Source organism: Lepisma saccharinum, chromosome 5 (assembly GCF_977018435.1).
Source record: "Lepisma saccharinum chromosome 5, izLepSacc3.1, whole genome shotgun sequence".
Lineage (NCBI taxonomy): Eukaryota > Metazoa > Arthropoda > Insecta > Zygentoma > Lepismatidae > Lepisma > Lepisma saccharinum.
In genome coordinates this window covers 71,815,897-71,829,343 of record NC_139233.1, presented here as the reverse complement: position 1 = coordinate 71,829,343, position 13,447 = coordinate 71,815,897, and positions in this window count along the sequence as shown.

Genomic DNA, 13,447 nt, shown 5'->3' with positions numbered 1-13,447 from the left:
ATGTTATTCACTCTTGATCAGCATAGCAACAGCTTTACGACCTACAACTAAGAATGCCATTTCTCGAAAATGGATTGTACAGCGCATTATATACGAGATATAATTTTTTGTAACGTTTACTCATCAAAAACCAGGGTGCGCATTATACACGCACGCACACTATACACGCGTAAATACGGTATATTGAATACTGTCACGAAGAAGTGAAACCCAAATCTGCATTGGTGAATGTTATAAAAATTGGCAAGTGCATGCATGCTCCCAACCTCAAATTTACTGCAACACTAGTATTGCAATGAAATTAACGCCACTCTCTGTCCTGTCTGTTTAAACTTGTGAGAAATGGTCATTAATATGAAATAAAATACTAATAATAAATATGTAAATATTTTAATATTATATTTACTTGAATCATTCAATCGTAAAAGCAAATAACTTTCTTCAAGAATTAACTTTTCTCTGCCAGCCCTACTAAATTTTCACGAGGGGTGGCCAGAAAGTAATTTCCAAAATGTAGGGACATTGATTTTTCGCAAATGCGAAAACCGTGAAAAATGGCAATTGCCCCGAAGTTGTGTTTATGAATGTGCAGTGATGTCTGGACAAATTTTTCACCCATTCGAAATATCGAAATAATGCGAATTTGGCATAAAATGCAAATTGTTGGCATTTTTAGCAATTTGATTAAAAAAATGTCCTAAAACAAAGATAAATTCCATGAAATCCAACATTCTTGTCTTTTCTAGGCCATGATTGTGTACATAGAATGTGCAAGTTTTCCAACATTTTATTCAAGAGTAAACTATAATGCTTGTTATGCATGGAATAATTTCGATAGTCACATTAAATCATGTATTTCCCATGATTTTTTCAACTTCTATCAAAACCATTTGCATCACAGAGCAAAGTGGCAGGGTTCTAACAGGAGATCGAGTGTATATCTACCGTCACACAGGAGCTACATCTTTAGTATTTGTCGTGCGAGATGTGTTTTGAATTACCAAGCTAAGTGCGCACAATCTGCATTTGTCAAGCGAGAAATAATGGAGCTCGGTCGTTAGGGCGTCTGACTACCATGCGAGAGAGACGGGGTCGATCCCCTTCGGGGGAGAACCGGGATCTTTTCCACCTATTCAAACTGCTCCGGCCCCCACCAAGCGTCATATCAAGTGGGTACCTGGAGGAAACTTTGAGGGATAAAAGTAGCCAGGAGCATGGTGCTGATCAAGAAAGTGTAAGGCCCTATACACCTTCATGGCAAAGTGCAGAGGAGCACTTTACTTTTACTTCCTCTAAAATCTGTTCCAACATATTAACATGTCATGAAAATACGTCGACCATGTGACCTACAATTTAAAATAGAAGTTTAAAAGCACAATGGAGTATTAAGTTTGTGTATATTTGGCAGAAAAATGTTCTAAAACAAAAACGTGAATTTTGGGTAACACAACACTAACAAGTCAAAAAAAGATAATGCCAATTTTTGGTGCCATAATATATCTGTGTCTGTCACGTGAGATTGATTGATTTAAATTTTTTGTGTGCATTGCCACTTATGGTCATTATGCACCCTTCAGTATATATGGGGAAAATTCCATTATCTAAAACCCTTACCTTAAAATTAAAAAGCTGGTATGGAAAATAACTTTCCCAAAATAACTTTCAAGATATCAAACTCTCACGAAGAGGCGTAGGCCATGTGACTTACAATTTGAAACATGAAGGTATAATTTCAGATATTTGCCAGAAAAATTGCTAAAATGAAAATGTGAATTTTGGGGAAAATAATACTGAATAGTAAAAAATAAAGAAGACACTAATTTGAAAAAAAATAACAAAAAATCAAGGCCCCTACTGATTGGGCATAAATAAAACAAGAATATCAGTTGTAATTTATTGCATTAGTAACAGTGAGTCCTAACCTAATTATCGGCATAATCACCTTCGTTGTTCTGGCATTTGTTGTAGCATGGCACTAATATGTGTCTGACAGCAAAGACTGGAACTATCTCTACCACAGTGTAGCTGTCAAATCCTTGTCCTGCCAGAAACCTCTTCAGTTAAACAAAGATATGAAAGTCGGTACATGCAAGGCTAGGGCTGTACAGGGAGAGGTCCAAGATTTCTCACCTGAAGTGATTGCAAAGGGCCCGTGTGTACTCAGCTGTATGGGGTTGTGCACATTCGATTGGCCTTCCGTCAATTGTCTGCACCATCGTCTGACCATACTATCACTCACGACGTCTGGTCTGCGTACCTCACACGATTACTGGTGGCTCTGTGCCAAATTCTGAGCAAAAATCTGATTATTACACGTAGGCTACATTGCAGTCGGTAGGAGACTGTATGAGAGCTGCAATCTTTAACCTAGAACTGTCCTAAAATGGCTGCATTGCAACTGTACCAGATTACAGCTACCTACCTGCATGTGTGTGTGTCGCTCTTCGACCATTAGTGCTGCATATAGGCACCAGTGGAGCTTTTTTCAGGATGCTCCTCATATATGAACTTTCAGAAGCTGTTATTAACAGTGTTTTCCTGTTTTAATGTGTGGTTAGCTAAATCAGGTACCTATACAATGCAATTCCATAAATTCCTTGCATTAAATTTCTAATACCTACATATCCTTTTCGTCAGCAATAATGGTATAACTGCATGGGGTTATCAGTTTCACAGTACTTCACTTGGATATACTGTCCTGAAGCAGAAATCCCATGGATAATGTAAGGAAATATGACACTTTCTTTTGTACAATTCAATTGTTTCACTTATATGCAAGAGTTAAGTTGTTTGCTTTACAGAGAAGAGAGAAGTAGCTTTATGCATCCAAAAATGAGTCTGCACTCATGGTTCTTGCAAGCAGAGGGTTCCAAACCTCAGTAGAAATATCAACATATAATACCGAGAATGGATAAGGAGACTGATAAATTACAAAATGTATTTCTTAATCAATCACTCTTCACTCTAATCTCATTTAGTCGTAACTTTAAAAATAATCAAGTATTTTATTTTAAACTTACTGTGTATGATAAAATTCCGTAATCCTTCCCTAGCTTGTGAATTCTAATAATTTTCCAAATTCACTATTTTGCTGTTTGAATTCAAATCATAGAAAATAGAGAAATTAAGTCAATTTCATAGAAGATAATATTGGTACTTAACAAATCCATACCTGGATCTGTATGAGTTTATTATTTCCATTTGCAAAAAACATCGATTTAGTTTAGTTTGTAATTGTCAGGGAAAAATGTAAATTTTGTCCTGGAAAAGTCAGGGAATTTCATTTCCACTTGTTTGTAGCCACCCTGATCTAGTTTTTCTTGTGTACTGTGATTCTGATAGTTCAGTGCTCTTCTCCTTGGGTATTTCTCCAGTTGAACCCAAGATGCTGGATGTGTACCGAAATTTTAAATGATTTCACACTGAATGATAAAATGTTAATGCAAAAGTCTGCCTGAGCAATCTATCATTTATTCTTAACAGGAGAAAATAGTTTTTAAAACTTATTTTGACTCACTTTTCCATGGTCAGGAAAGCATTTTCAACAACTGTTGATTGGTCCATGGTAAGACCAACTTCAATTTGCCATCCAATGTAAACCCAACTCTAGTTGGCCCAATGGTTCTGGTTACTTGGGATAGCATTTTAAAAAGTTCTTATATTTAAATTTCCATAATTTCCACACAATAGAAGAACTACAGGGTGCGGCACGTAAAACCAGCCAGCTGTAATCCCGATGTAATTGCTTTGCTAATGAACATGTAAAACATCTAAATGAACATGTCAACAGAAGATGGCGTTGCATGAGTTACTAATTCTGTTTCTCACCAACAGGTAGCTTGTGAACCCATGGTCAAGTGAAAGCAGTTGAGAATCAGGCCTTGTTGGGTGAAGCCGTGGTAATGCCGTATTTGATTCCTGAGCATGTTGCAATTGTTGAAGCTTTTGTGCGCACCGGATCCTTTGTGCAAACAAGGAAGTTGTTTCAGGAGAAATTTCCAGGACGTCCTGTCCCAGCAAAACGCACAATACAGGATTTGATTGGGAAATGGAGGCGTACAGGATCTGTTGCAAATGCTCCCAGGGACAGATGACCATCTGTCTGCACACCTGAATTACGGAGGCAGGTGCAGAACATAATGGCGAGAAGTCCTCGTAAATCAACGAGGAAATTAAGTCAACAGGTTCCAGGTAGTGAGCGAAGTTGTAGACGTGTGTTAAGGGCGCTGAAGTTAAAACCTTACCAGATAAGTGTAGTGAAACAACTGAGGGAGCTTGACCCGGGGAAGAGGGTGGATTTTTGTTCATGGCTATTGACGAATGTTGTCAGTGGTGTTTTGGATCCATTGATGCTCATCATGAGTGACGAGGCGTGGTTTCACCTGTCGGGATACGTAAATTCCCAAAACAATCGCTATTGGTCGTCACAGAATCCACACGTAATCCACGAGCAGCCATTGCATGACGAAAAGATTGGTGTTTGGTGTGCCATTTCCGCACAACACGTTATGTGGCCCATATATTTTGAAACCACAGTAGACAGTAACGTGTATTTGGGAATTCTGGAAGAGTTTTATGAACAATTGACAGAAGAGGAGCGTCAGTTCTGTTACTTTCAGCAGGACGGATCAACAAGCCACACATCACTATCCCGTGTGCATGAAATGTTTACTCCAGAGAGGACAATTAGCAAAGGCCTGTGGCTTCCTCGGTCACCCGACTTGTCAACTTGTGACTTTTACTTGTAGGGAATGTTAAAGGGGAAAGTATTCGAAACAAATCCACACACAATTGAAGAACTCAAGACCTCCATCCAGAATATCATGAACAGCATCACCACTCAAGAATTAACAAAAGTGTACATGAATCTCTTGAAACGTGCTCAGACGTGTGTTGAAGTGGGTGGAGGACACTTTCAGCATCTATTGTGAAGGTGAGAAATCTTAACACACAACATTAAATTTCATTTGGTGTATTGCTTTTGTTTGATTTTGTTTTAATTTCACTTAATCATTCAAATTGTTCATCTAATGATATCTTATGAAGGGACGGGCTGGTTTTAAGTGCCGCACCCTGTACAACCAACAACTAGCAGAATTTCGACTTTCATGATTTCAAACAAGTGAATAACAAGCACACAATGGAAGTAGGTAAGCCTGCATTCTCGAGTACTGCACTGTACACAATGCATAACTTGTTTTTCCACTATTATAATTTGTAGTCATGGTGTATCTAAATAACATATGCCAGAACAAGAGGTGGTAAGTTTAATTGATTGATGTAAACAGAACTGAGAGTGGCGATGTTTAGTTCAAAGATATTCTGGGAGATCATCAAGGTACAGGATGAAGAGAAGAGGTCCAAGAACACTGCCTTGAGTTACACCAGAAGATACAGCTTGATAAGAAGAAGACATTCCGGAAAGAACAACTTTTTGTTGTCTGTTTTGGAGGTAGTGTTTGAGCAGAGAGAGAAAGTTTCCATGAATATTGAAACGGTGGGATAATTTATGAAGCAGGAAATTGTGGTTTATAGAGTCAAAAGCTTTCGAAAAATCCAGATATATTACATCCAGTTGAGAATTTTCAGATATAGAGTTGATAGCGTCAGATAATAAAATGCTTAAGTTGGTTAAGCAGGAGCTTCCTGGTAAGAAGCCATGCTGTGCTGTATTTATATATGGAGAGGTAAATTTGTAGAGTCGGTCCTTTATTATCTTTTCACAGGCGATAGAAAGTGGTGAAAGAAGGGAAATAGGTCTATAAGAAGAAACAGCACACTTGTCTCCAGATTTATATAATGGTACCACGTTAGCATTTTTCCATGAATCTGGAAATGTACCCTCATTGAAGCATCTGTTTAATAAAATAGAGAAGGGAATAGCGAGAGAGGAAGCAGCGTTTTTTAGGAAAATAGAAGGGATTTCATCAGGACCATTGGCGCGATTTTGAGGCATTGAAGATAGGATGTGTTGCACTTCTTCTGGAGACGTGGAGAGAGAAGTTAAAGAGTGACAGCAAACTGGACGGAGGTTGAGAAGGGATGAAGCCGGTGTATTCGAGGTTGTATTTATGGAGAAAAAAGAGTTAAAAAGATTAGCTTTGTCAGGGCCCTCTGCGCATACTGAGTCATGTGTTACTTTCAGAGGTATTCGGGAATTTTGCCTCCTTGAGTTGATTAGTGACCAAAAACGTTTTGGATTTGATTTGATATTGTTTGTGATGGCACCGATGTATTCCCTGTATTTGGTCTTCTGCAATTGTTTAGAGTGACGTCGTAAGTCGGTGAAAGTTTTCCGTGTGTATTCATTAGGAAAATGTTTCCAGAGATCCCAGGCCTTTTTTCGGTTTAAAAGGGCAAGCAAGAGCTCAGAGTCGAACCAGGAAGGGTATTTGCTTGATTTCGTTTTTTTGAGTGGCACATAATCCTTTATCACTGCATGAATCACATCAGTAAACACGTCACACGCTTCGTCGACACTTCCACTCTCCAGGATTGTCCAGGGAATGGAATCCAGCGCCGAACGGATGTCACCCCAGGGTGCTTTGCGCCAAACAAGGTATTGGCGTGGAGGGCTGGAAGGTCGTTGACTTTTCAGGTGGTCCGGGAGCCAGAATACAGCATCCAGCGATTCGTGGTCCGAAGGGATGAGATTTCTCGAAGGGGTAATGTGCGCTGAAGGGAGTGATGAGAGAATGTAGTCCAGGTTATTGTCTTTTCGTGTATTGAACATATTGTGCTGTTGAAGTCTGAGGCCATGTATGAAGTGATCCATGAAGTACGTGTCGTTCTTGTCGTTTGTAAGGCCATGCCTGGAGTCTGTCCATGTAATTGACAGATTGAAGTCTCCGAAAAGAATTACGTCGCCCATAGAGGATGCCGACAGCACAGAATCGTAGCAAGCCTCCAGAACTGCTACGGGGCAAGTTTTGTGTGGCCTGTAAAAACAACCGATGAAAAGTTTGTTTTTCTTGCCGAGAAGCACCTCAATCCACAGAATTTCACAGTCGCGATCCAGGTCACTTCGCACCACACTTTTCCATTTGTTATTTATGCAAAGTATCACTCCCCCGCCCCTTGAGCCTCGGTCTTTCCTGTACATAGTGAAATGTTTTGAAAAAGGCAGTTCGGAATCCAGTACATTGTCATTGAGCCACGTTTCGGTTATTGCAATACAGTCCTGCTCCATAAATTCTCCCAATTCCGAAGTGCAGTCAGAAAGTTTATTCTTTATGCTCTGGGCATTATGATAGTATGCACTGAATTTGTTTTCCATTGGCCTGGGGCCTGGATTTAACTTAATGTCTCCACACAGCAGCACAAGGAAAAGAAAGTTCAAGAGCCGGTGAGGCCTGGGCTTACCTTGGCCGCTGTCCGTTGCACGTGTCTCCCTCGGCGAAGCAGAGAAAAGCGTCGGGAGGACGCCTGCCGCTGGAACAATAAAACACCTCTCACTGCATTTCCACTCACTTGGGTTAATGTTTTTATCATCGGCACTGTTCAATAGCAATAGCGTAACACCCGTGCAAAGTACCACAATGAAGAAATAAACTGAGAACACAGAAAATCCAATCTTATGCGGAGCGCGATCCGACAGCTTTCTACAGGTGGCAGTCATCTTATCAAGCCAAGCCTTGGCTTCAACAGTATTTTTTTTCACCAAAAAGCAATGCTTTATTAACACACGAAATTCTTTTTTCTCCATTTTCACAATAACAAAAGCTGCTTCACTCACAATGCTATATCTCACGAACTAATTATCCGGCAGCTGTGAAATTTATACACGTATCTTTTGAAGGTTAGTACTAAGTAAAAATCACATGGATTTCATTCTAGTATGCCTATGAGTCAGCCTATGAACTTTTCAGCCCAACTGTTACAAAACTCTTACCAACATTTTGCTCGCAGATGCTTTTCAGAAGATCTCTTTCAAGAACTTCATCTTACCTTTAAGCAAGGAAAGCAATCTCCTAATCTGTTCTTTTAACAAATTACAAAGAATGTCTATAATTTGAAGCACAGAATTTTACTCCTTTTCTAATTCTTGAATATTATACTGAAATATCTCCACAAGTGAATGCAAATGTAACAAGTAAGATTCGCTTAACTTATTTCGAAAAGCCACATTAATATTTTAGGTAGTTTTGATTGTGTAGAGAAATATGATTTCAATGCCATGAACATTTCTAGCGCTCTTTCAACAGCAGAGGAAAGTGACAACCACCTTACAATTTACCCCATATTCGTTTCTTCCATCCTTTAAAACTGGATATTTTCTTGCAAGATCATTGTTGAATTTACACTTTCGCTTCGTTTTTTCATGAAAGTAAATATTACTTAATAATCAAAATTCTCACTACGCATTTCTGTATCGCGTATGTATAACTCGAAAAGGAACTGGCCGACCTCTGTGGTGGAGTGGTTACCACACCACGCCACAACACCAAAGGCCTCAGTTTCGAATCCCGGCCTGGGCATGGGTGTCCTTCATCAAAATCATCATATCATCACTCATACTCATCTTCACGATTAGCGAAAAGTGGCAGAAAAGTGAAGTAAAATAAACCAAATCAATCAACCGAAAAGGAACTGCACAGACTACATACATTCCAGCAGTCTCAGCACTTAATTCTAATGACTGGGGTGCGGAAATTTGCCCATTTGCCTTTTTTATTCCTTTGTAGTACACCATAGGCTTTCATGTTTAAACTTTAAAGTTCTTTTCGTGGAGTTTCTATTCCTAAAGCACATTTTTTATAGTGCCTATAAATTTCTATTTTGATGGTTAGTGACTATTTTGCTTAATCGTGCCAATATTCTGCAATTTTTGCATACTTCAGCTTTTTCTTACGTGCATTTGGCTTTCCCTATATTGAAAGATATAAGGCTTTGTTGATGTTGATGTTGTACTGATTGATATGTGGAATTCGCCAGATTTAATGGTCTGAATTGGAACATTGTTATAAATATTTTTTGTTACAATGGTGCAAATTGTTAGCACAAACTCTTTTTGTGAGAATTCCTTTAACAGACGATTCCCCGCAAATGTGAATTTCGATCAAAAGAGTATTATAGTATGTTAATCGCTAGCGCACTTTTATGTATAAACTGAAGTTCTAATACAATATAACTGTACATTGTAAGAAGAAAATTTAAATAAGTTCACATCCATTGCCTATTTTAATGTCTTTTTTTAATTTTAGGGTGCCTTTTAAGTGCTTATTTTTGTACCTTTTCTTAGTTTATGGGGCTTTTTAAGTGCCTATTATCATTATTTTGGTGCCTATTTGACTACCTATTTCAGAGATTTTTAGTGCCTTAAATACGCACCTTACTAGAGACTCAGTCGGGAAAGTGATCGTATTGAACTCCCAGATGCTAGGTGAGCATTGCTCGAATATTTAACGTGCCCCAAATGAAGCATTCTGCATGCAGCACATTTGCTATGGTAAAGGCTATACTCTTTCCAAAAAAGGAGGACATTTACTGATTTCTAAAAAATTCACCCGGACGCCGGACAGACACCTAAAAAGGAGGACATGTCCGGATAAAAGAGGACGTCTGGTCACCCTAAATATATGATCTGTCAGTACTTACATTACAATACAATACTACATTAATAGATTTTACAAATACAAAATACATAGCTAAAAATTGTAAAAAATTGGGTCTTACTCTGGTATTATATCAAAATCACAAAAACATATATAACATGAAAAGGTAAAGAACATTACAGTCTACTTGTAGGTGATACTAATTATCCACCTTCATTTGACATTTAAATTTACAAGAATAATGTGTGATTATACTACATTATATACATTTTGTCTTATGTAAAAGTTGCCTTCATGTATTCTGCTATAGAATAAAAAACATGCTTCAGAAGCATTGATTTTATCTTGTGCTTGAATATCATCAATTTTGGTTCTTTTCTCACATCTTGTGGTACTTTATTGTAGAGATCTATGGAAGAGTTTTAGGGACCTTTCTTACATAAGTTAAGGTGGCAGTGTTTGATGTAAAGTTTGTCTTTATTTCTTGTGTTTAGGCCATGTATTTCCTCATTTGTGGCAAAGTTGGAAATATTTTGCTTAACATAAATTAAGCATTCATAAATGTATATGCAGGGGAGAGTCAACACATTAAGTTTACAGTAAAGATTTCTACATGAAAAAGTTTTCTTTACTCCAGCTATGATTCTTATAGCTCTTTTTTGAAGCATAAAAAGGACATTGGAGTGGCCCTTGTTACCCCAAACCATAATCCCATATCTTAGTAAAGCATCAAAGTTTGTCAAGTGTTTATTATCCATTTGCCTTGACTCATCTCACCCAACAGGTCGCTAGGTGCCGAGGCTTGCCCCGAGTTGATAGCTTCCTGAAGATGAGGCCTGCTGGAAAATGTTTATTATCCATTGCGATTGCAAAGTGGTATTCATGCACGACCAAATAATCAACTTGGAATTCTGTTTTTGCCTTTTGCGTCGGATTGGAGGAAGGTCACATGAACTCTCGAACCAATCAGGTTGGTCCAGTTACCATTGTGATGGGAAATTCTTATGGTATACTGGGTGCTTGAGATGTCTACCATTTCTCGAAAGGCATAGCACACACTACTTAATTTTGATTGTATCGTGTTTATGTGTTCTGTATAGCTAAGGTGTTCATACAGAATGATACCCAGAAATTTTGATTTTTTTAGGCTCTAGTTGTGTATTCCCAGATATTAGATTGAGGCTTATTTGGTTTCTGGTTTGGATTGTAGAAAATGTAATGTAATTTGTTTTTTTGCTGTTGAGGAGTAGATTATTATTTAAAAACCAGTCATCTAATTTCTTTAATACGTTATTAGCCTTAGATTGTAGAGCATCTTTGGAAGTGTCTGTTACTATAATATTTGTATCATCAGCATATAATATTGCATTTGCCTCAGGTATAACATTTGGAAATCATTTATGTACATAAGAAACAAAAGAGGGCCAAGAATACTTCCTTGAGGCACCCCACATGTTACACTTTTCATGGTGGAGTGTTAAGTATCCTTTTGCTGTGGTGTGAGCGATTTCTATAATTTGCTTTCTATTGGTAAGGTAAGATTGAAACCACTTTTGTGGTAGTCCATGGAAACCAAGTTTTTGAAGTTTCCACCACAGCATCTCGTGATTTACGGAATCAAAAGCTTTTGATAGGTCACAAAAGACTCCTACCGTGTGATTACAATTATTCAGCGATTGTGTGACACATTCTACTAAGTCTGCTAATGCTGCTTTCGTGCTTCGTTCGGACCTAAAACCATGCTGCGACAATCTTAAGATTGAGTGTTTACTACAGAAATTTTCTACTCTCATCATTATTGCATGTTCAATAATTTTTGAGAAGACTGAGAGTTGCGAAATGAGCCTGTAATTTGATAAATCCTTTGGGTAATTTTTTTCAGTAATGGTTTAACAACAGCTACCTTTAGCCTGTCTGGGAAAATACCCTGTTCAATGGAATTGTTTATTATATGTAGTAATATTTGAACTATAGCATTTATTAATTAGGAAGTCTGGTATTTCATCAATGCCGGGAGATCTTTTTGTTTTTTTTATAATTCTGAAGATTATCTTTAATTCCTGTGCAGTAATGGGGGAAATGAACAAGGATTTGTCATTTACTGTTATGTGTGTAGAACATTCTTCTGGAGCAGCCATAAACCCATTCCTTCTACTTGGAACTGCATTTACAAAATACTCATTGAAAGCATTCGCAGCATTAGGGCGATGTTAGACTTCTTTTTCATTAATACACATCACCATATTATTACGTAAAGATCGGTGTCTTGTTGATGCATTTCTTATAATTTCTCACATTGTTTTACATTTATTGTTTGAATTATTGATTTTACGGTCATTATTATTAATTTTTGATTGGTGGAGTACATTTTTATATATTTGCTTGTACCTCTTGAAATATTTCAGAAAAGATGGATTGGGGTTCACCTTACTTTCAGAATGGAGCATTTTTAGTTTTTTACTTGAGATTCTAATTCTGTTTGTGGCCCATGGTTTTAACTCAGTGGATATGTTTACTTATTTAGGTGGAAAACATTCATTGTGTAACGAGATAATTTTGTTCAGAAACAGATTAAATTTTTCGTTTGTGGAAGGTAAATTATAAATATCTTCCCAGTTTTTGCTGTTTAGTTTTCCAATAAACATGAGTATAGAACCTTCATCATATTTACGTTTCTGCATTTTTAGAGGCTTTCTCAGCCATTCCGGGTAAAGAGGGAATTATACCAAAAGAAATTAATAATCAAAAATATGTTCTATTTGCATGCAATGAGTAGATAAAACTTCTCATTTAAGCATTCTGCTGAGATATTTTGAAAAATAATGTATTTGATATGTTTTATTGTTACAAGAAATAGCTGCTTTTAGTTGGCAATACAAGGCCAGTAGCATTCACTAAGTTGGCAGCTCCCTTATAGACATGCAGTTCAACTGTTAACTCCATTCTCAGGAAGTTTACTGCTGAGTTTATGTTTTGAGAGTCTACACACTGAATTTCAGAGACCAAGGTGAGTAAATTTATGAATTAAATGTAAAACCGTAATTAGATGTACATGGTGTAACATCCGTGACAAAAAGAAGATACTTTTTAAAAATACAGAATTGAACTAAATTTGTTTTTGTCAAAAGTAGATAATGTTGACATTCTAGTAAAATACTTGCATCCTACCATCTTAAAGATATTATCTGAGTTTAAATAAGAATAAAATAGATGTCACGGATGTTACAAGTCACGGATGTTACATTTCTATCACCACTGATACTTTTAGGTTTGGGTTGTCTAACTTTATGAACCATAGTCCACGTTACATAACCTATTACTGGTATAATTCAGAGAGATTTAAAGTATATTATTGATGTGTAGAACTTGATTTTATTAAGTCATAGAGTAAAATGAAATTATTTTTCTTCGTTCCATCTAGAATTTATTTTTTATGTTATAATGAAATGTCCTTAAAATCAGTGGTAGCTAACAGAAACATAAAATAACCTATAATTTGGTCCAAGTTTATGTTTTCTCTTGTTGCAGATAATGCCACCTGCAAAGTCTGCTCCTAGAATGGCAAAAATGAGAGCTAAAATGAAATCTGAAAATCCAGAGACATGGGCTGCATATTTGGAAAAGGATAGAGAAAGAAATAGGTTAAAAAGGCAAGAAGAAAAGGAAAAGTGTGCAAAAGACAAAAACCTTTTGAATTTGAGAAAAGACTAGATTGAGGGTACTGGAGTGGAGGAGGAAAAAAGCAGAAGCGATGAAGACCAATACACCCCCAAACCCTTCAGCTTTGGGCTCATATTCTTCAATAGCAGTAAAATCACTACTTTGTACTGTTCAAAATGCTGAAGAATTCTTCAAAGTCACTGAAGCTCAATGTAAGTCAACTGAGGTTCTTT